The sequence below is a fragment of the Platalea leucorodia genome (genome assembly GCF_965183815.1).
Source record: "Platalea leucorodia genome assembly, chromosome: 9".
Classification (NCBI taxonomy): domain Eukaryota; kingdom Metazoa; phylum Chordata; class Aves; order Pelecaniformes; family Threskiornithidae; genus Platalea; species Platalea leucorodia.
In genome coordinates, this window is record NC_138831.1 from 47,824,363 (window position 1) to 47,846,684 (window position 22,322).

Consider the following 22,322-nt stretch of genomic DNA (forward strand, 5'->3'; position numbering starts at 1 on the left):
ACTGGGAGTAATGCACAAAGATTAAAGACAGAGACGGGGCCTAAGGATGTCTCTATTTACACAAGTCCTCCACTGCTAAACGGGCGCATTTCAAAAGCCGCACAAACAGTTCAAGTGTGCGTACAAAACAAGATTTCCAGCTAGCATGCAAGCAACCTAAATGCTGAGTTCATCCTGCCACTTCACGCGTCCTTCTGCCATGCTGCAAGAAGGGGAAGTATAAAGACTTTCCACAAATGCCTTTCAATTTTTTCACAGCAGATATATTTGCCTATATTTAACAGAAAACAAGAAATCTATTTCCTCACTGTACTGTTCTCACAGAGGGGTAGCTAGGATCTAGCTGCCTTTAATGAGTAGACCACAACCATGCAATGGAGACGTGATCTCTTTTTTTTTTTTTTTTTTTTTTCTTCTTCTGGCAGAGTTGTCAAAGCTGTGTTTATCAGGGTGCAAACAATGTAATACTTTAGACCTGGAAGAAGTCCAGTTCTGTTTTTATGAGTTTTGACAACAATATGGATATGGATATTTGTTGCCAGGGGGATTCTGGATGGAATGAAGGGATGGGCAATAGCCTTTTAATTCAGCACTAGCAGCGGAGAGTGAAGGCGGCGCAGAAATCAGACATTAACATTTGTTTACTTTAAAAGTGCTGACTGTGGAAGGCCAGATTCATACCACATGCAAAAAATGAAATCAAGATTTAATCTTTTTAAATCAGTGACCATAGAAGGCTGGATTCCAGCACTCTTAAACTGACTTGCCTTTTACTCGTAGGATAGTCATAAGGACGACAAGGAATTGCTCAAGAAGTAATATGTTATGTTGAGAAAGAGATTGCAACCTCAGTCCACACACCTGACGGCCTAATGAAGGGGTCATAGAACAGAATCTCAGCTGTAGGTGTCTGCAGTGTGTCTTGGGCTATGGACATGCCTTCTGTTTCTTTTAAAGATCACAAAACATTTCTGGTTGATTTCTGGAAGGGAAGTAGATATTTCTCCTGATTTATATCTGCTACCATGCACCCTTACGGTGACTTACAAATAATAATACCCTCACCAAGAACAGTCTTTTGCTTCCAACCCTACTTGGGATCAGCAATTTCTGGGAATACTTTTGGCAGAAGGAAAATACTGCTTGGGAAAATGTTAGTTTGTTGTAAAGCCAATAGCAGAAGGTCCGAGACTAAAAGGAACTGCCAGATTTTGGTTAAAGGGAAGCAAAAATTGAATATTTCAGTCACAGAAGATGAAAAGGAACAATTAGGTGACTCAGCCAATCCTTTGCTTCTTTAAATTCGTGCCTTTGTGCATTTTTGAGTTCTTAAATCCTCTCCCAGCGTGAACACATGAAATAGGGTACTGGGGAGGACGGACGTTTCATGCCAAATTGCTAATCCACTCCGTAGCTGCCTCTCCACTGGAGCATACTGTGTTGTCCCAGAAGAACTGTGATGGCCCATCGGCTGCTGGTAATCCTGGTCCCCAGCTGCGAGAGAGGAAAACTAGTGAGGGCTGTTCAGTTTGCCTTCGCTGATGAGCTCGCTCAGCCCAGGCTCTTCCCACAACGGTGTGCTATGACCCTGTGGCACAACTACCATCTACTCAGAAGTTGCTCCTGGAGATCCTTCTGCCTTTTGGGGATGAGGCAAACATAGCTCATAATAAACGGACCCAATTCAGCCGAAATATACTTTTACTAAACAGGGGAGATATTTTGGTTACCTTTAAGCAGTTTTAGGTATAGCCAACAGCAATGACCAGAGCAGGGTTCTTACTGAAAGCACTTCTTTCCTGTTGCTAAACCTGATTATTCCAACTTTATCTTCCATTTAACCAGTGCCAATATATATATCTCAGTTGTATCTGACACAGGAGCTTTTACCTGAGAAGCAACAAAAAAGAAGTATTGCATCTCAAGCTCAGTGGTCAATCAGGCGAGCCAGTTTAGCTGGAAATGATTCATGCTAATTTCCTTCTGATAAATTTCTTCAAATGAGGCTGAGTCAATGTTTGCTGTCACTTGGAGATGGAAGGGGACAATATTTCCATGTTTGGGAGATGTGGTGTAGCAAAATATATTAAAAGAGGTTAAATATCAATTAAAATGTCAAATACATTACCTCAGGTGGTAATTCTTCTGAAGTCTTTGTTTAGTGGTTCTAATCCCCACTGAAACTGACTGGCAATAACACTGCTCTGTGCTCAAAGTCTCATTATTCAAAGGTGGAAAACTAACGATTGAGGACTTTTATATCCATCAGTGGCTGAAAAAGTGACTGTGACTCAGTTACAGACTCCTAGTCACCTTATTTTTATTAGTTATTTTCAATGCTTAATGTGAATCCTGTGTGGCCGTTTTGTAATATTTGCAATGACCAATTTAAAAATGTACACATCTAAAATTAGTTTATTATGACAACTACTAAGGACTTCTGCTGCAGTGGAGCCCAGGGATCAGACAACATAGGAACAGAAGTGGACTGGGTAGGGAAACTCATAATCCTAGAAGAGCAGAGAGAAGAAAAACTATGCAGTACATGGTATGAACTCAGTTAGAAGTCCAGCTCCTGAACTGCTGAGTGCTTATTAATAAGAGTCATTCTGGAACAGCAAGCCAGTTATAACAAATTGTTATAACATTTTAAGCCTGAAAAAGCTTGCCTCAAAAACGTTTTTGAAATATATATCTTCTATCAAACTATTTCCTAAGACTATAATTTTCTTTTGGACCAATACATTTTACCATTAATTCTTTCATTAGAACATAAATAGCAAATACGCTATTGGTCTGCAAACATAATACAGTTCTTTAGTAAATATATCTGAACCATTAAGATAAATGCAACTTTTTTGTAACCCAATACAATGATCCATGTAATTGATAAGCAGAGAAAAATACACTTTTAAGCAACAATGATAGTAGTACAATGCCTTGGTAGCTGCATTAATATGATTTATTTTCTTCATTGGGATGAATGGAAACTGTTGTTTGCATCTTAAAATTCCAGATTTTTATCTGGGCCTTTCAAGTCTGCAGAACTGGAATAGAAAACTTCATGAATTCAGATATGTTTGTGAAAATCCTGGCATGTTGTGGTTTTACCAGGCTGGGAATAATATAAGAGGAACTTCTCTTATTTGGTAATTTTGCTTCTGGCCCTGTCTGGGAGACAGGTGTGTGAAAATGAAAAATAAGGAGCAAAGTTAAACTTTTTGTTGTTGTTGGTTTTTTTGAAACCCCACACTTCTCCTTTGCTTATGCAAATAAACAGACAGTGGCTTTCTTCAGGGAAAAAATGTCCTTATCTTTCCAGATACAGTACTAACTGCCAGCAATTACCACAAATCTATTTTAATATCAAAAAAGGTCAAGCAGGAGCATCAGTGGTAGAGGGAAAGGAACGCCAATTACTATTTTTACTATTACCAAGTGTGAGGGTTTTTTCCTTTCTCTCATGAGAAATTGCATAATTACAGTCCATAACTTCTGTGCTTGGGTATGAACACACAAAGCTATCTACACTTCCACAGCAAACCTTAGGACACAGGCAACTGTGTAAACTCAGATTTATCCAAAAAGTTGTCATACATAAACAGTTTGCAGCTGTTGGCCTTTCTGCCAGCTAATGAGCCCTCTGCTAGCAATATCTCTAAGGGGAATGATTACATTTATCCTACCAGCTCAGCTAGGCATTAGGATATTACATACTTGCCACAGTGATAGCCAAAGCTGGAAGAAGACAAGTTCTGGTGCGTGGGTTCACATTTCATCCTATGCGAAACACCCGGGGCTTCCTTCTGACGACTGTGGAATATTCACTCAGCAAGTGGTTTATCCAGGTACTCCAGCTTTCAACTCTCTAATGTCTTGTTTTCATTGCACTCCTAATACTTTAATCTCTTCTTTTGCCAGCCACCTCTGGATACAGAACTTTTACTTGATTAAAACTTGGCTAGCTTTCCTCTTCTCAATGTATTTGCTGTTGGGAAGGGAGCCAGACTTGAAGTCCTGAAGTCTGCTTGGCACAGATGGAGACTCACTGCATATCCACATGCAGAGAGCAAACCTCCCATTCCCCACCATTACTAGTTTGGTGTTGAACTGATGTTTTTCTCATCCTCCCACGATTTTCAATTTGTGCAGCTCACACATTGCCATCAATTACACTCCTGTAGCCTCTCTTAACATCCTACATAAGTAAAATCAGGAAACCCTAGAAGTGATTCATGCTCTGCCTTTCCGTTCAGTTGCAATGATACGTTTGACAGAGATGCCCTGCCTGTATTTACACATCAAGTCAGTCACCAAGGGAATCTTTCAGTGCTTATGACACTTAAAAATGAAAAATACTTTTCCTTTCTATAAAGCCTACATATAAAAGGTTCCAAAATTAAAAAAAAAACGTTAAAGAAGCAGCAGCTACTAAACTGCCTCCAAGATAGGTAATAACACAATCCCTGCTCTACAGCTGAATAAACAGAGGTCCCAAGAAGTCAGCGGTATCCAGGTGAAAAAAGAACAGTATCCATGGAAGGACCCTCTCCAGCATGCACGAGACAGAGAGGCTAAGGTTGTTACCATCACTCTCCCACTGAGCCTCCAGTTCCAAGTTTGGTTTACAGGGATCATCCAGACGAAGCTAACAGGGTGAGCTGTTCCTTCATTTTATGAGAATGTGCTAATTCAAAGCCAGACATGCAATTTTAGTGGCACAGATTAATTTGGCTTAATGCTGGATAGTCATCTAGATGCCAATTTCTGTTAATCTTGCAGTAACAACACGGTTTCCATTAAAGTTTAATATTCACGTATGGAAACTGTTTTCCTTAGCAATAATTTTCATTGTCACTGTATTTAATGAAAACCACACTGGAAACAATACACTCATCATGAATCACAAGTACAGGAATTATAGTACAACCATCCAATGCATGGGAGACAGCTACAGTCAGGTACAAAACCAAGTTAGCCGTCATGCCAAGTGCCGTACCCAATGCGAGTCACAATATTTTGAACTCAAGTATTTATATGGGAACAGTTTCTGATGCCATGGGCCATCCGACGGAACTGGCTCCCAGACACGGCAAGAAGTCAGCCATAGCCTATTTCAAATAGGTCTCCCCATAACTATGTCTTTACTTTTAAAGGGAATGTGAAATATGAAATAAGCTCAATCTCTTATGTGCCTGAGAAAGAAATCTACGCTGACAATAGGGACGCCATTTCTCCTCTGTTTGTACTTAATCAAAGGACAGAGAACATGACCCACTCTCTGTCTCATTCTCTTGGCACCATACAGGAGAAAAAAATGAGTCCAGGGAAGAAATTAGTTCAATTCACTCGACCTTGTTGAGTGGCAGAACATCCACTCCCTGTTGAGGGTTTAAATTCCCTCCAGGGTGGGAGGTGGTTGAACCGTATCGAGGAAACAAGGCAACACAGGACTGGTCCAAATACAACTCTCTACGCAGGACTGGGTAGGCACGCAAATAACAAGGGAACAGTCAAAGTCCTCAAAAGGAGTCTGTAATTCTGCAGAATTTAAGCTAGAATACCATCCAGGCAGGTGTATTGTGTATACAACTCCCCTACTTTCAGCTGGTAGAGGAAAGTAGTGGAGGAAGTAGTTTCCAGCACTAATTTTTTTGAGCATTGGTAAGCCCATGCCATTCCTGCAGGCAGAGGATGATCTGGATTCCTAGGAATCCCAGGAAACCTCTAGCTAAGGGCACATGAGGTTCACTCCTCTGACTCTACAGCACACATTTGTTTTCATACACTGTTTTCAAACTGGTATCCAAGTCCCCATATATTTTCCTCCCTGCCTCACTGAGAAACTGGCAAGTACTACGCCAACTTTACAGAAAAGTGAGCTAAGACACAACATTCAAATAACCGGTAAGATCACACAAGAAGTCACCACTACTTCTGAGAATACACATCAGACCCTGACTTTCTGTACCTAGCCAACTTGTTGCAAATGTGCCCATCATCACAGAATCCTCTTCTTACTTTGGAGAACCTACCTTATCCCGAATTCCAACATGACCTCTATAAAACTCTGTTCCTTGCCCCCAAACCAGCATGACCTGCAGAGATGCAGCATGCGTTCCCAGAACTCAGTGTACTCTGCGGCTGGACACCTCCCCTACGGGACTGCTGTTGTCCTGTAGTGCCCAATAAAATCTCTTCTTCCTTGTAACTCCGAAAACACTGTCACTTCCAGTATACACAACTGCTGTCAGAATCCCAAAAGACCAGCAAGAAAAATAAATAGCTGAAACACAAAGCGTAGTTACTTTCTGAATCTCTTGGTTTTCATGACACACACCCTGAAAGACTAACAAATAACATCTTTCCCTGCTATTCACAATATTAGCCGTGATGTTTCCAGAGCTGATAACGTAATACTCCTCGGAACACAAGGTCCTAATAGCACAAATGAATGAAATACACAATAGCTTTTATAGGGGATACTTTTCTGACTACTGGGAATACTTAAAGATATTTGGTACTGAAATACTGCTATGGCGCCCAAGGGTCAAGCACCTGGCCCTGTATAACATTTCACAAGACCAGCGCTCTAATTGTGAGAGCCAGCTTCAACCATGTGCCTTAGCCTTTGTGAAACGACTGCAATTCATGCAGGTACACCCAAATCTTAGCCACAGCACCACTGAAGCTCAGCAGAACTTCTCAGTTGACTCTTTCAGCCCACACCGAACTCCGTGCAGGAATGCGCTGCCCCCGTTTTCAAACCGATTAGCTGACATCCAACCGGGGTTTGTCTATGCAAGTTGCCCTACTCTATACCTTTCTGATAAAAAGGCCTTTGTGAGGCTAGACCTCTTCATGTGGGTAAACCTGCAAAGAACACAAGATTCTGCAAATCATTAGAGCTTAAAGGACCGCTTTTGCTATCTTCTTTTTCTCTTTGTTTAATTACCCTGCAGGATGGCAATTAATGGAACATGTGGAATCCCTTCCCCAGCATGGCCAACTCTCAGCTTTAGCTTTCAGGCTTTCTGTGGGGCTTTTATGTTTCCTGGGAAGCCTCCTATGGTTTTCTAAGTTTAATGGATGAATCATTTATCTGTCCCTTTACTAACTTGCCCACACACAGACATTTCCCAAGATGTCAAGAGCCTTACTCTAATGCTACTTGCATTGGATTTACACTGTGCTAATTCACTGATTTAAGCAGAGCCTTTCCCAGTGTACAAGGGGCTGTCCAGGCAGTTGAAAAGCCCTAGAGACTGAGACCTCTCATGAATTTAGGGATAATTGTCCTCACCCAAGCTAGTAAAAGCTCGCTTCAGATAGATACCAAATGCATTGAGATGAAGAAAGCTGGCAGATGTTCTAACACCTTTTTGGCCTAGACGAGGCTTTAACCAAGGCCTACAAAACCACACCAGACAGGCTATTAACGCTGCATTATGGCAGCAAAGAGCAGACAACCGTCGGAAACCCCCAGAGGTTTGGCATGGGCGTCTTTGAAAACCACATTCCTTTCCAATGCCATTCAACAAGGATTTCTGATCACAAGCATAAATATTGACCACACTGACCATACCCGAGGAGAGGTATGGCGTTCATAGTAATTCAAGGAAAGCTGGAAACAAGTATACTGGTTAGCTTCATAGAGCAGATATCCATCAGGAGTGACACGGGTATCACTGATCTTGCCTTGGAGCGAGGGAATGCATTAAAAGACCACCTGAAGTTCTTTCTAGCCGTAATTTTCTAAGCTTTTACGATAAAGCACTGGGATCTAAGACCTCAGCAAAGAAGGAGATAAAAAGAAATACCCTGTTTATTTGACATCTGCTCTTTGTTCAGCATGACATCCTCTATGCCATTAACATGGCTCCTCCTTTTCAGCAAACCATTGCTTTCCTAGATGACAGCACATTAATAAATCCTCTCAATCTAATGTGACATGAGGAGTGGCTTAATTAACTGGAGCAGAGGAAGCAGGGTATCATCTACATGTTTACTCTACTTTGATATGCTAACAGCCACATTCCAGAGAGCTTCTCCCGCACACTCCCCAGAGACAGGAGCCCAGGCTGCTGCTGAATGCGGATCTCAAACAGGCAAAAACACAGTTCCTGTCTGCATTCCTGTTTCTCTAGTTAAATATGAAGTTTTGGATGTTTAGTCCAAATCAAACCACCATTCCTGACTGTAGATTCCCAAACGCTGGCAGCTATTCACCATCTGTTTATAGACATCATTACACAGTGCTGAAAGTCTCCATGCTCATGCACACACATAGAAATACATGGGCTTAATTACCCCAAGTAAGATATATTACAACAGCTGTACTCCTGTTAAGAGGAAAGGCAGGGGAAGAGAGGTGGATCTGAGAGAAGTGCTCCAGCTGGGGAGGGACTGATTGACTGGATGAGTCAACACATAGTGCTGGGAAGTATACAGAAGCCTGGCATAATTCAAATTTAGTGAACAAGGGGGAAAGACAGATGGGAAGAGATTAGGGATTGAGAGGAGCTGGGGACAGAAATGTAGCAAATGGAGATAATATGGGTTTTCCAGAAGTCTTCAAGAAACATGACTTTGATCTCATAAGCAGCAGGGAGTCACTTCTGTGGGAGGCAGGGGTCAAGAAGGGCAGGAGATAAGATCAGAAGGGAAGATGAGCTCTCTGAGAACTTCTGTGTGTACTTACTGCTGGAGAAAAATGGATCTACAGCCCTGGGTCATATGTTTCTGGCATCATGTGTTCACTTGAGGAAAAGTAGGAGCTGGACTGCAACAAGGCCTGATGAGGACACTGAAGTATTCAGGCAGGGAGACCTGTGCCTTAGTGTGGGCAAAAAAATGGCACGTAGCATAAGGAAAGGACAGCTTTTAGAACTGGTACAGAAACAAGCAATGGAAATCAGTGGGATACAAGCTATTGAAAGAAAGAGAGACAGGCATAGGGGACAAGGTTGTTCAAGTGTATCTTACACCAAAAAGGAATCAGATCCAGCAGAAGTCAGGAGAGACCTGATGCTTTTGAAAGACTACAGGAACATGTGACTGTGACATCAAAAGAACCAATCACCAACAACTGTGAAACCAAATTGTACATCAGGACTTGGATTCTGGCCCTTGAAAGTCTCCCCTGCCCGGGGCTCAAAGGCATTTGGGTTTGAATGTCTTCCGGTGGCCTCATTTTGTTAACTGGATGTAGACTGCACTGCAGAGATGAACCTGCTGGTCCTTTCTACAACCTGCTGTAGAATTAAGCAGGATCTTCGCTTCTCACATGCATGCAAATATTGCCATGATATTGCCATGATAATATGACAGGCAACCTGCCAAGGCAACAGGAGGACTCAGCACTGGATTCAGCATTTGTGGAGCTGTGTGAATAGCTGTGTTTCACTTCAACGGCTGAAGCAGAGAGACACGGGATAGAAATGAGTCCACATCTCTCACCTGCTGGATTGCTTGACAAGAGGAGCGAGCTCCACCTGTTCCTTCTCTCAACAGCCTTCATGAATCTCATCCTTCACTTTCTCAGATGTTACTAAAAATCAAAATTATTTCAACATTTCAGTATTTTCTTTTTGACCTGTCCTATTTGATGGAATAGGCCTGAACTCAAGAATTGCTTCAGTGTCCCCTAAGCTGCATCTGTCAGGAAATAAATAACTTGCCAAAAGAGGAAAAAAAACAACAACTCTGCCACCAGAAAGGGAAGCACCATGTCCCACGCTCACCACTCTGCCACATGCCTATGTTAGTCTGCTAACACCCATCCTGTTCTCGGGATGGGTTCCCATCTGAAGGTTATAATCTTCCAAGAAATGGAAAAACAACCATGGCATTGCTTGCAATAGCTGCAGCTTTGCAAACTGTGTAGGGTTCCAAAACCAGCTTTGAGGCTATTTTCATCTTGCTTTTTCAGATGAGTTCTGTGACTTCCAGTTTTGAATTTGTCAGTTTGTCCCTGCAACTCATCTGAGCCATCTGCTTCCACAGAGGGCCCGAGTTCAGAAAGAATGAAGGGGAATGAAGAAAAAGATCAAATCAGAGCTTTTAATGAGACTGCTAAACAAAGAGGAACATGGAATTCAGCAGCAGGGATCCTGGAGCCTGCAAATTCCTCAGTATCTCCCTTCCAGAATGAAGAGAAAAGGTCAGACTTGGCAATAAATCAGAAAAAATATTTGGAGTCTCTGTACCAAACAGCATCTGCTTTCAGAGCTAACAGTCAGGGTCCAGCATTCAGTTCCAGTTGTTCTTTCTTGTAATTGCAAACACTAAGAAATTCATGAAGCTATTCAAATAAATTAAAAGACACTTTTAACAGTTTCAGGAGCTTTACTGAGCCATGCCTATCTCAGCCCATCGTGGTGTTGGTCAGGGGTGGGTTCATGAGCGAGAATCAGTCCTGCAATCGTTCAACAACGTTCAGCAATGTATCATGAACAATGTTTCAGTGTCTGGAGAGTTTCAGTGCAGTCTGCTGAACGGGACAGTTTTAGTGATGGCCGAACACCTGTGCTGCTGATGAATGGCATTCTTCCACGGCTCTCAATTAAATTCCTTCCATGTTCTTAAAGAATGACTAAGCAATTGTTACTCACAAAAAGTGAATGAATCTATACTTTTGAAACATGTTAATATTTAAAGTGTATTTTATTTTAGGCGCTGTATGTGTGTCAAGCTGTTCTCTTGGCAAAATAAGAGCAGCTCAGGCGACTAGCAGAGCAGGCCAGCAGAACGGGATGATTCACAGCAATCAAACTTTGAACAGATGCTTTTCCAAATTGCTTCTGTGATACTTCTCAATTACAGCTCCTACATCCTGACTTACAGGGCTGTCTAAGCTCCTGGCTTCACTTTGTCAAGCTGCCAGCCAACACACGCACTGATAAACGTATTTAGCAATTCTTGGTTCAGCCCTTCTGTTTTAATTCTTTCCTGAGTGCTGATTTAACCTCACAGCCTGCCTGACCTGAGAAAACTGACAAACCTGGGGTTTGTGCCTGATAACGTTAATAGGGTTGAGTTACTCTGTTGAAGTCAGAACTTGGGCTGAAAAGCTTGTATCATGCAAGAGAATGAAGCCGGTCCCTAATGCCTCAGCACTGGCTACTACCTCCGCTGCCAGGAGTAGGGAGTGAAAACGATCCTTCCATGTCAGCGGGCAGGAGGAGGAGAGTAAGGCAGTGCCATGGCTCTGCTTCTCTCCTCACACAGTACCATAGTCAGCACATTTGTTCTGGCAGAGGATGATAGTATGGTGGAAGAGGAGGTGATAATAAAAAAACCCAACCTAAACTTACTGCAAAAATAATGGCTTGATTTCCTACACGTTTGCACTTCCACTTGGGGTTTCTGATGTAAATGTGGGTGACGCAGTCTTTCCCTCAGTGGCAGCATCAAAGGGAGAGGGCTTTCTCCTCTACTCAGTTTCCTAGTTTTCAGAAAACTTCCAAAAGCCTAATATTTCTGAGCTCCATATCCTCAAATTAGACTCAGATTGGCCAATGGTTTGAAGAGCTATTAGGGAAAGACTGCCATTGGGGTAGACAGACATAAGCACAAAGCACACACATTGCGTACACACACTCACCAAATCAGGTTAAAATGACTGTTAACCTAAAGGGCCCTGCTCTGGGTTCCCAACAGAGCTGTCCCTTCCGACTGCCGCCCCACGGGAAGGGAAGGACCCACGGTACTTTACGCAGACATAAACACATCACAGCACCAACCTGACAGAAGAGAAGTAATGGCTAATTTCAGAGGTAATGTAGCTGGAGGTATTTTTAGTATGTCCTGAACCTACTTTCTTTAGTACCTCTTTCTCTAAATTACTCAAAGATAAAATGTCACCTTTAAAGTAACACAAGCTAGAGAGAAATTTTCACTAAGAAAAAGACCAGCACGAGCTTTTCTCACACTTAATAAAAAGGAATCTCTCATGTTCAAACTCGAGCTCCCGTGAAAGAAAACACAAATTTGGATGAATATTGCTGAGCTCCCTGCGATGACTGACAGCAGCCAGAAATGTCCCTGGTGCCTCACAGACACAAGCCAAGGCACAGTCCCAGTCCTGAGGCCTTTACAGTCTGAATTCAGAAATGACAGCACATGAGGCTCAGGGGGACTGCACCTGCAGGCAGCACTAAAGAAACTTACTGTCACAGTATCCTGCAGGAGCCAGCGGGACATTTCCATGCGCACGTGTTCATGTTATTGCTCCAGGTATTTGTGCTAAAGTATCAGGACCGAGAAGGGGAGAACTGCCTCTTCTAGTCTCAGGCGCTTCTAAATAAAACACCCCTGAGAAGCGCAGAAGCTCCTTGTACGCTGTCCGGGTGACATTTCCAGTTCTGAATCAAATCTGTGTGCCCCTGATTGAAAACTACGTGCTGTGTCTGCACCATGGTTTGTAGGGTTTTCTCAGCTGTCAAGCCCCACTCAGTAAGTGGCTCGTGGAGAGAATTTGCCACGGTAACAGCTGTACTTTCCAGCTACGCAGATAGGATATTTTTGTACAAGCCTGCTTTGGTGCGCAGTGGCAGTGGCCTCCTGTCAGCTGCCGTGTGATGAGATGCATTTCCCAACAAAGCCACCTGATAAATGATAGCATAAACAGCTTCATGGCATTCACAGAAAACAGGTTGAATATGGATTACATCCGCTCTAATTGTACCAGCTATCAAAATCACCATGGGCTTGATCAAAATCTTACTGAAATTAATAGGAGTATTACCACTGGCTTTGAAGCAGGCTCATTAAGCCACTTCCTGGCTTCTTTTCCATAGTTCCCAGCCCCAGGAGGCTAGTCTTCGTCTTTTTTACTTCACTGTAAAGCCAAAAAGCTTTTTTTACTTCAGTGTTTAGAACATGTTATGGCTCACAGACACTGGTGCATGAGTGGGTATTCTGCATCTCTGTAAACACAGCAGTTCATTGAACAAATATGGACTACAGTTTTCCCATGTTTGAAAATGCAAAAAGCGACACAGATAAAGATAAATATAGAAAAGAGAGGGATTGTTCTGAGACACTTGGTCAAAAGTTATCACTTTTAAATCTGTCATTCAGACAAGAAAATCCCAAGGATCTCACCATCACAGCAAACACACCTCTGCACTGCAACACAAACCACAGCAGTCAAGAGCTGAGGCCCATCATGGAAAGGACCAAATGCTCTCGGAATCCAGGACCTTTGAGCCGAGAGCATTGCACCCTTCCCCATTCCTCCGTTTCAGAGAGACGTGGCAGAGAATGCAAACATGCGAGAGGGCTGTGCCGAGAACCTCTTCTCCTCACTTTGCTCCACAGAGGGAGAAGGGAAATGGGAAGATCCAAGTGAGACAGATAAACACACAGAAAGAAAACTGGGGCAAATCAGAGAACATTATGGAAGAAAGAAGTGGGACACGGGGAGGAAGAGACACGAAACTGAAACATAATTAAGTTATCAGACTATCATGAGGCAACTGACATCTCTGACAGAAAACTACAAAGCTTCAGACTTCAATAGTCCTAAGCAATATTTTTGTGTTGCAGGATCTGAGGCTCAGGTTCAGGAAGGCACCTCTACTTCAGATGCTGCTTAAGTACGTGCCCAGATACAGAAGGTCAGGCAGGAATCAGAGGGAAAACCATCTGGAAGGACAGAGCAACTCCAGTGAACAGTGCTGCTTTTCTGGAGTCCAAGGCAACAGACACTTGTAAGAGGTCGCCAAAGGGATTAGAAGGAGCACCAGTACTTCCCCAGAACTGGTCAGGAGTCAAGACATAGCGGGAGAGAGGAGCAGTCAGGAATTTCATCCATACTTGGACCCAGACAAGACCAAGGTGGAGATAGTACTTTCTCTCTGACCCACAGATATAGCTAGAAAAGCAAACTAGGACACAGAAGATAGGAAACATGAGTCTACAGGTTTCTTAAACAGATACATAAGTTCTAAATAGAAATCTAACTTCAATCTTTTACTTTTCTCTCGTTTCAAGAACAACAAAGTCTGATTAGACTGATGGACTCATTTTTGAGCATCAGTTTAACTTTCCAATAAATAAAAACATCCACACAGAGTTTCCTAATTTACTGGCCAGTTTTCTTGTAACTAACTGCAGTGTTCTCTCTGTTTCTCTACTACAGCGCAAATATTGCTGTACATGCTAGAGCTTGATGGATGACATTATTAAAACCAACAAGTAGATCCTCAGCAGAACATTAATGTGTACCCAGCAGTCTAATTATGATCAGGCAGAGCCTTAATGCAAACAGATCAGGCAAAATGGCTACACAAAAATGTATGACACAACTACACAAAACCAACAAATATCTTCAACCTGCTGACTGCTCATGACCACTAACTAAAATAGAAATACAAGGCTAATTCCAAGCTAAGCAAACACAGAAGTCCTTAGCATTCTACAAATCATGCTGAAAGACTACAGAAGGAGAAAGGTATTTGTTGGGTTGGGTCTGGGATTTTTTTTTTAATTTTTTATTTTAATAAGTTCAACATATTTCTAGCAGCTGATCTGAAAGATAAAAAGACTTGTCAAACTAATTCACACAAACACCTTGCAGATTATAGGATTCTGAACCTGAAATTTAAAGGTGTATATAGCAGCACCCCTGGGTCCAAATAAAATTCCAGGGCTTCAAAGGACAGTTTTTATATATATATACACATACATACACATGCACACACACACACACATCTCAGTGAGAATTAGGATAAAATTTCACCATCTCTTACAATCACCTTCCTATCTAAATTGGCAAGAACTTGGTAAGGAAAACCCAGTATTTTCTACATGGAAGATCTGGTCAAATTCAGGTATGTAAAATTCAAAGTACTCTGCCATGCATTTAGAGACTAATTTTTTTCCAGAATGGGCATTATCAAAAGATGTATACGTTCACATAAATGGATACAGAAATGCAAACACATGCACAGATATATTCACATATTTTTGCATTGATCTAACCAGGAAGCAAATACAAAGAAAGAAAGAGGACCGATTTCTCTCTAGCCTGTGCCCCAACCTCTTCAAAATAAATAACTGCTCAGAGGAAACAGAAAGCTAAAAGTTAAGCCTATCAGAGCCACTGATCACAAGTGCCACATTGTATTCACTGAGGGTTAATGAAGGTGACTGGTGTAATTTCCCATCTAGAAACCCATGCAATCTGCAAGACAGCTGAAAAGCCAAAAGATCCTACAAAATCTGAATCTTTCACTGTATACCAGCGCTGTAAATTATTAATGCTGCCTCCCTCCCTAGGATGTGCAAAAATGCAAAAATCTTATTTTTGACCTCATCAGCCTATCCATTTCTCAAAAGACACAAGCCCAGAGGCAACCTTTGTTCCCTGCAGTATCTGACTAAAAATTCTGAACTGGCAGAAATATAATGGACCTTTTATCAGTACTTTTTCCTACTTACTCTTCAGGCCACTGAAACCAGTTATTTCTCATGTTCCATGACCGCAAACATCAGACACTAACTGCTGCAATGAAACTCCATCCTAAGCATTTAGAAAAAGCTAGGAATGTGAAGCCCACTGCATCTCCCCCTTCTCCCCTTCTTGTCTGTTCTGGCAGGCAGAGTCTTCAAGAATTCCAACAAGTCACTGAGCCATGATCCTGCTTCCTTTCCTAGAAACCATGTTGGCTTTCCCTTATCTCTTTTTATCTGTTAGGCCTGTTTGCTCACCTCTACCCCCTTAAACTTTCCCAAGAAATGAGGTTAAAAGAATTGTTCTGGATTTTCTCGACATTAAACAGAGAAATGTGCATTTGCTGATTCAGCAGGCCAATCCTTAGCTGACCATTATCTCCACGCCAGATGTTCTAAGGTGAGGCCAAAAGATGACCAAAATTATCCCAAAGGCATCAATTCTGAGCAAATTATGAAATTACCATCTTATCTTTGGACACAGTCTCCTGCGGAGTAAAAGAATCAGCTGGGATGGCTGACATGATTACTGCCTGTTTTCTGCATCGTCCCTCTCTAGGGTTTGCTGTCAGGGAGCAGCCGAGGCAGGCACCGCTCCAAAAGGGAAGGGGAGCTGAAGTCAAGCACGATAAGGCAGGCAGAGGCAGTGGCCTCCCTGACAAACGCCCAGTCCCACTGCACCCAAGCAAGGTGAGCAGAGAGGTTCTTAGCAGAGCTTTCTTGGAGTGCTTTCCTCAAAGCTAGACACCCGAACCACTGCCTAAGTTGGCCCAGGCAGCCAGATTCCAGGAGGGCTGGGGAAGCACTCAGGGCCCTGACATTTGCCATCCCTGTAATGCAAATGCATCCTGTATCCCCCTGAACTGCCACGGTTCACGATCCTCCATGTTAATGCAACGTTACATGGTAAATCATCTTAGTCTTCTGCCACTGCTTCATCCTCTTTCTCAACTTCCTAGGTGCTTCTCTAAATGACTTTTCCACTTCTACAAGCAACAACTACCAAAGGAAGTTTAGCTCCTTGATCACTCACGTTTTGTGATCTACCATTTAACAAACGGCAGGATTCACAGTGTTGACGTACAGAATCCTTGTCCAACAGTCAAATATAAAGGATTAAAAAGAGAGCATGCTGAAATACATTGGATTTTTATTTACATGGCATGACTTTTCAGGTGTTAGGTATCCAGATAAATTTGCATTTGAAGTTTACATTTACTTCCACTATGGGCAACAGAGCATTTATACCGCTTTTAATGGCCCAGTTGAGACCTCCAAGTATGTGAAATTTACTCACTTTTTCATTTACAACGATAGCACAAAACAGTCACGGCTGATCAGCTTGGAGTCAGGAAACTATAAAATACAATTCTATGATTTATAATTTGCTGCATTGTAACCGTTACTCAAGTGTGGGACAGAACTTCTAAAAATAAGACTGTATTTTTAGATGCTTAGATACAGCTGTGACCACAGATCATGAAGCAGTCATTGCCTTTAGCCCCTCAGTTCTGCCGAACCGTGAAGTGGGAACTATGAAGTGGGATGTCCCTGTAAAATACTGATTTTGTTAATAAAGTGGAGGTGCTTCTCTGTAACACGTGATGGCAAACCATGGTCTGCGCGTTCCTGGGTCAGCTCCAAATTTCATCATCTCTCCCACAGCATCTGCCATTAACATTTACAGCCACGAGTGAGCCTGTACTGGCTCACAGCTGGAGCACACCTCCTACTGCATTTTCAGCATGCTGGTAAACACGGGGAAGATTTTCAGTGGTGCAAAGTCCTGTTACGTGCCCAATTCCTATTTGCATTATCTGTAGCACAATCACAACTGAAAGGCTTGGAGCTTGTGCTAAGGCAGTGCAAGTGGGAAAACTGTTAAATAAAAACCAACACCATTCCAAGGACTGAAACCGAATTTCAATCTATTGAGTGCACTTGCGGTAGCAAAATCCTTCCAGGACCAGACACCCTGCAAAATAGGCTAGGTATTATACTAGGTCATGTTACCAGATGGTTAACCAAAGTTGAAAAAACAAAAAACAAATGAAAATCGGTGCAAGTCAAGCTTCCTTCTTGGGGATGCGGAGGGGGGAAGCTTTATGCACACTTCCCAGTGCTGTTTTCTTGGTTATCACTAGTAAAATCTCATTTCTACGTTATTTAAAACTTGCTCTCAAAATTGCATTTAGTCTTGGCAGCTGCAAGACAAAAGAAATGTAGAAGTACAGTAGGCAACTGTCCTTCATTTCCTTCCTCTACTCTTACATATCCTGTGTGCAACTGGAATGCCTCTATTTGATTATCCAGTGGAGCAAATGCTCCAATGAATGCAATCATGCCTTATTACCCTACATGTCTGTAGCCTATTGCACAGCTATGTACAGATGTTTTTACACAGCTTGGTTTTTTAGCTACAGGGTCTATAAAACAATAGAAACTATCTGAAATGTTTTCAAGCCAGCAAAGGATAAAGGCACTGTAAAGCAGTCAACTGGATAAAAGCCATCTATGTCTGACAGGAGGAGAAGAAAAACCTCAGAGTTTTCTCAATTATAAAACGTGTCAGCTTTCTTAAACAATATGTGGCTGCAGTCTGCAGCAAAGTGACCAGGCTGGAACGTGTAAACAGAGGTAAAAATAAAGACCCAGGCAGTGGAAAGAAGAAACACAAACCCCTGGCCTGTTAAAGGGTTGAATCATTATTTTACTGACCTGAAGAACTGGCTGCTGCCCAAAGAAGCTGAGCTTCCACTGGGAAGGCCTGAGAAGAGGTAGCATTGCCTCCAGCTGAGGGGCCTGGACTGAGACTCAAGAGCTGTGGCTTAGCCCCCAGCCAGCTCTGTCCTTTGGCATGTCCCTTCACGTCTCTAGGCTTCATTTCCTCACTCAGTACAATGGGGATAATAGTTCTGATCTCTTTGGTAAAGCGCTTTGAATTTTACTGAGGAAAAGCTCTATTTACAAATTCATTTCCTTCTCCTCTCAAGAAATTCTTTTTTACAAATAAAATAAAATGCAAAAAACCTCAATGTATTATTTAATGGCATAGGTCTTTCAGGGAGTCACCGTGAATTAACGGGTAAGACACTGGACTGGAAGTCAGGATGTGCAAAATCTGGTCCCTGCTTTTGGATAAGAAACAACAAGCAAATGCTTTTATGACTTCCATGTTTTCCCTGTCCACCTGGTCTGAGGCATGTCATAGCAGAAAATCCTGCTTTCTGCTGCAAAGAAAGCATTTCTAGAACAGATAATAGCAAGCGATGGTTATTTATAGCGTACTGACAGCAGGTTTGACGTTGTAGAAAACAAACATTATTTCTCTTTCCACAGCCTTATATTATAGAAGAGAAAGGAGGAAGCAGGATGAGCTATGAAAGCAGCAGAGATTATTTTATTTGCTTTATGTTCATTCTTGTGAGAATCCCCCAGAGAAACAAATGCTCAGCAAGGGGAAGTGATGGAGCTGGGGTGTGAAGCTAGTGAAGCAGTGCAGAAAGCATGTAAAATCTGCAATCTGCAAGTCTCCATTTACAGGGATGAGGCGAGAGACAACAGCAGAAATACTACAAACCCCAGAAGACAGAAATAGTCTGTCCACAGACCTAATATAATGAGATTGTTCTGCTCATGTCTGCCTCAAAGGTTTCTTAGCTTCACACACACAGTAGCAAGGAGCAGTTCCAGAGCTTTTCTTGACAGTTGTTTGGCAGTGTGTGCTTAGCTGGACATCAATTAGGCTTCTGCCTTCAGCTTGTCTGTTTGCAAACACAATGACCACTTTCAGAGATAAACAGCAGAGATTTCTTTAAATTGTGATTAAATGGTATTTAGCCATAAGCAAAGCCTTGCTTCTTAGGCAGAGTCCCACAAATCATCTCTAATTTAGAAAATAATCAAGGCAGAAAACTCTCTAGGAGATAAAACTATAATTCAGACATTCTAGCATAGTATATTCAGGTGAACCAAAAACATAAGAACTGCCTGTCGCACAAAAGAAAAAGAAACATTAGAAAATTATGTTTCTGATTGTTTTTTACTCCATGTTAACAGGAAAATTTACTGAATTGCTTCTGAGGGACACTATCACATAAATTCATTGGGAACTGTTAGTTAAAACAGTAATAACGAGCTGCATGTCAAAGCCCCAGACATAGGAAGGGGGTGAGGGGTAAAAAGACGGGGAAGGGAACATCTGATGCAGGTATCTGCCCTTTAAGCTAGGAGACTGAAATTCCCAGGTGCTTTGTGTACATGTCTATATAATTTCACACAGACATAAATGGCCCTGGAGTGGAATGCAGTACATGTTTGCACCCGTACCAGTCAAACTGCACAATGATTTAGCGCATAAAGGGAGTTATGACATGGAGCTGAAATGAAAGAATAAAGTCAGAGAGTATCAGAATAAATATCAACAAAGTCATGGCAAATATTTTGCCTCATGACATACTTGCTTTAATAAAGGCAACAGAAAGGAGCTGTTACACACCAATTTGATATTAGGCTAGGATTTAGTTTGGAGTCCTAGATGCCTGATGGGAAAGTACCATAACACAATTCCCGTAGCCAGTGAGTTTTCCGAAGATATCTTTCATTCAAATAGTAATCAGCACCCACCCTTACAACAACAAGATGCGATGGCCTGAAAGATATTTACTCAGAAATAGGTTGCCTGGTAAGGAATACTATGGTTCCTTTCCACAGCATTTTAGACAGTTGTTCTCTTGTATTTACCAAAACACATTACCATGAACCATTAATAAAACCATGGGAGAAGGCAAAGTTTTCAAGCTAAGATAAGCTTAAATGTCCTGCACCACCTTTGGGCCAGTCACAATAAGGAAGACAAAAGCTCTGGCATAAAGCCTGACTGGAGGCTTTGAGTGAGCAACAAGAAAAGCAAGATTTAAGATCAGCGAAGATACGCTAACAAACAAAAGCAGGGTGGCAAGCTGATGAGAAGATTTTGGACATGCTGCCTTACAGTTGACAAAGACTATGCATGTATTTCAGCAAGCCAGCTTAAATATCTATGAGCATTAATTACCAATAGCAGTTTGATGGTGGAGGAAACGAAAGGCCAGGTACAGAGCAGGAAGCGTGTTACTCCTCCCCGCTGACAGTGTTTAGTTCCAGATTACCGAGAACAAGCTAGCTTCGAACATACACCACCACTGTCAGGCCTATTGTTTTATCTTGTGGGATGGGTGCTTCCTAAGACGACAGACAGATAAATAATTGGAAAATAAAAGCGCTTGAAACACATTTTGGGGCTACAAAAGGAGAATGATGTATGGAGACGAACTAACAAGGAACTGCTGGAGGTTTGCGAAGAACAAAGTGTAGTAAACGTAGGGAAATTCCATGACCTCAGTGGGCAAGCCGTGCGGTTAGCGTGATGGAAGACAGACCATCCAGGCCTCTCCGGGGAGAGCAGCCTCCTGGTGTCCAGGCCCAGCTGAACAAAGAGAAGATGAAGGAACAAAATTGAGCAAGAGCTTCTAAGAGCTCCGAACTACCACCAAAGAGAAATAGACCCTTGGCAAAAAGGCAAGGGAAGGGGGTTAATCATGAGAGCAACTGAGGGCCTGTGATACTTCAGAGCTAGGGACTGGAAACACATGGAAGAGGGAACAATGACAAACGTACAGAAAATCTGTCACTAACCCTCCCTCCACTAAACGCTTTCATTTATTTTAATTATGCAAGTTAATTCTTGCCCGCAAGACATGAAACAACAGAGAGAAAATGAAGAAAAAAGTTGAGATAACTAGAAATTCAGTCAATAGCAGTCACAGATTAATAAATTTTAAGAACAGAACAGACTGATCAATCACCTGTTTGCTACAAGACCTTGCAACGGGACCATATAAGCTCTGAACTAAGGACAGAATCTTGTGTTTGGCTACTGCGTCTCTTCCAGAAAGACAGTCATTTCTCAGTTAAGGAGACCAAGAATCCACCCCTGCCCTTAGTATATGGAATGAATAAAGACAAACCTAAACAAGACTACTGAGCTGCAAAACAAACCCAAAGGCAAATGAAATTCAAATGCTCTACTTTCCATAACAATAAAACCAGAAAATAAGCCTCTATAAAATAATATCAACACTTCACTCAACCAACTCCATTGCACACATTTTAAGTTTTCCTATAAATCAATGAGAAAGTTGATGCATTTAACAATATATGTAGTCTGTTAACAGTGGCATGCCCAGCTTTTTTATTTTTTTCAGACTGGATGGATTGTGTATATATGGCCTTTGTTTGTATTTTCCATTTTAGTTGTCTTTCCAAAAGCAGACTGGTCAGCTTCACTGTGGTTTCTGCTGGGTTTCGTTTTCTGGCTTTCACAGACTATTGTTTCTTTGCAAGACCTTAAAATATTTCAGTGATTTTGAACGCTCAAATAGTCAGCTTAATAGACATGGCAACTGATTTTCAGAAAGTACAAAGGACCATCCTCAGGATATCAGGCTTTCCAAAGATGTCTCAGGTACCCCAAACCACCTAGTCTCTCTAGAAAAAACCTCAGCCAGTTTTTTGACAGAGGCCCAAAGGAGGGTTGCATGCCTCAGACAACATATAAGAACAGGACCAGGATCCTGACCCCACTGAAATCACTAACGAAACTCTCACTGAGTCCAGCGTAAGCAGGATTTTCCTATGGTCTTTAGCTGTGAGCCTGCAAACAGCTGTGCACATGTGAAGCTGCCTGGCTGAAGCCACGTCCCTGAAACAAGAAATAAGGAAAAGCACACACAAGACACTGAAGTGAGGAAGAGCAAGGGTTACGGCAGCAGGAATTCCTGATTACTTGAGTGGCTGTGCTCATCCCAGTGCTTCTATTAAAA

The 22,322-nt window shown here is 42.1% G+C and overlaps 1 protein-coding gene across 1 annotated transcript in view; it reads right to left on the reverse strand.

Annotated features, from left to right (window-relative positions):
* Positions 1–22,322, reverse strand: part of ADAMTS17 (ADAM metallopeptidase with thrombospondin type 1 motif 17) — a gene marked incomplete at both ends in the record, with an annotated part of 193,757 nt that overhangs the window by 119,526 nt on the left and 51,909 nt on the right. The window lies entirely within an intron of this gene.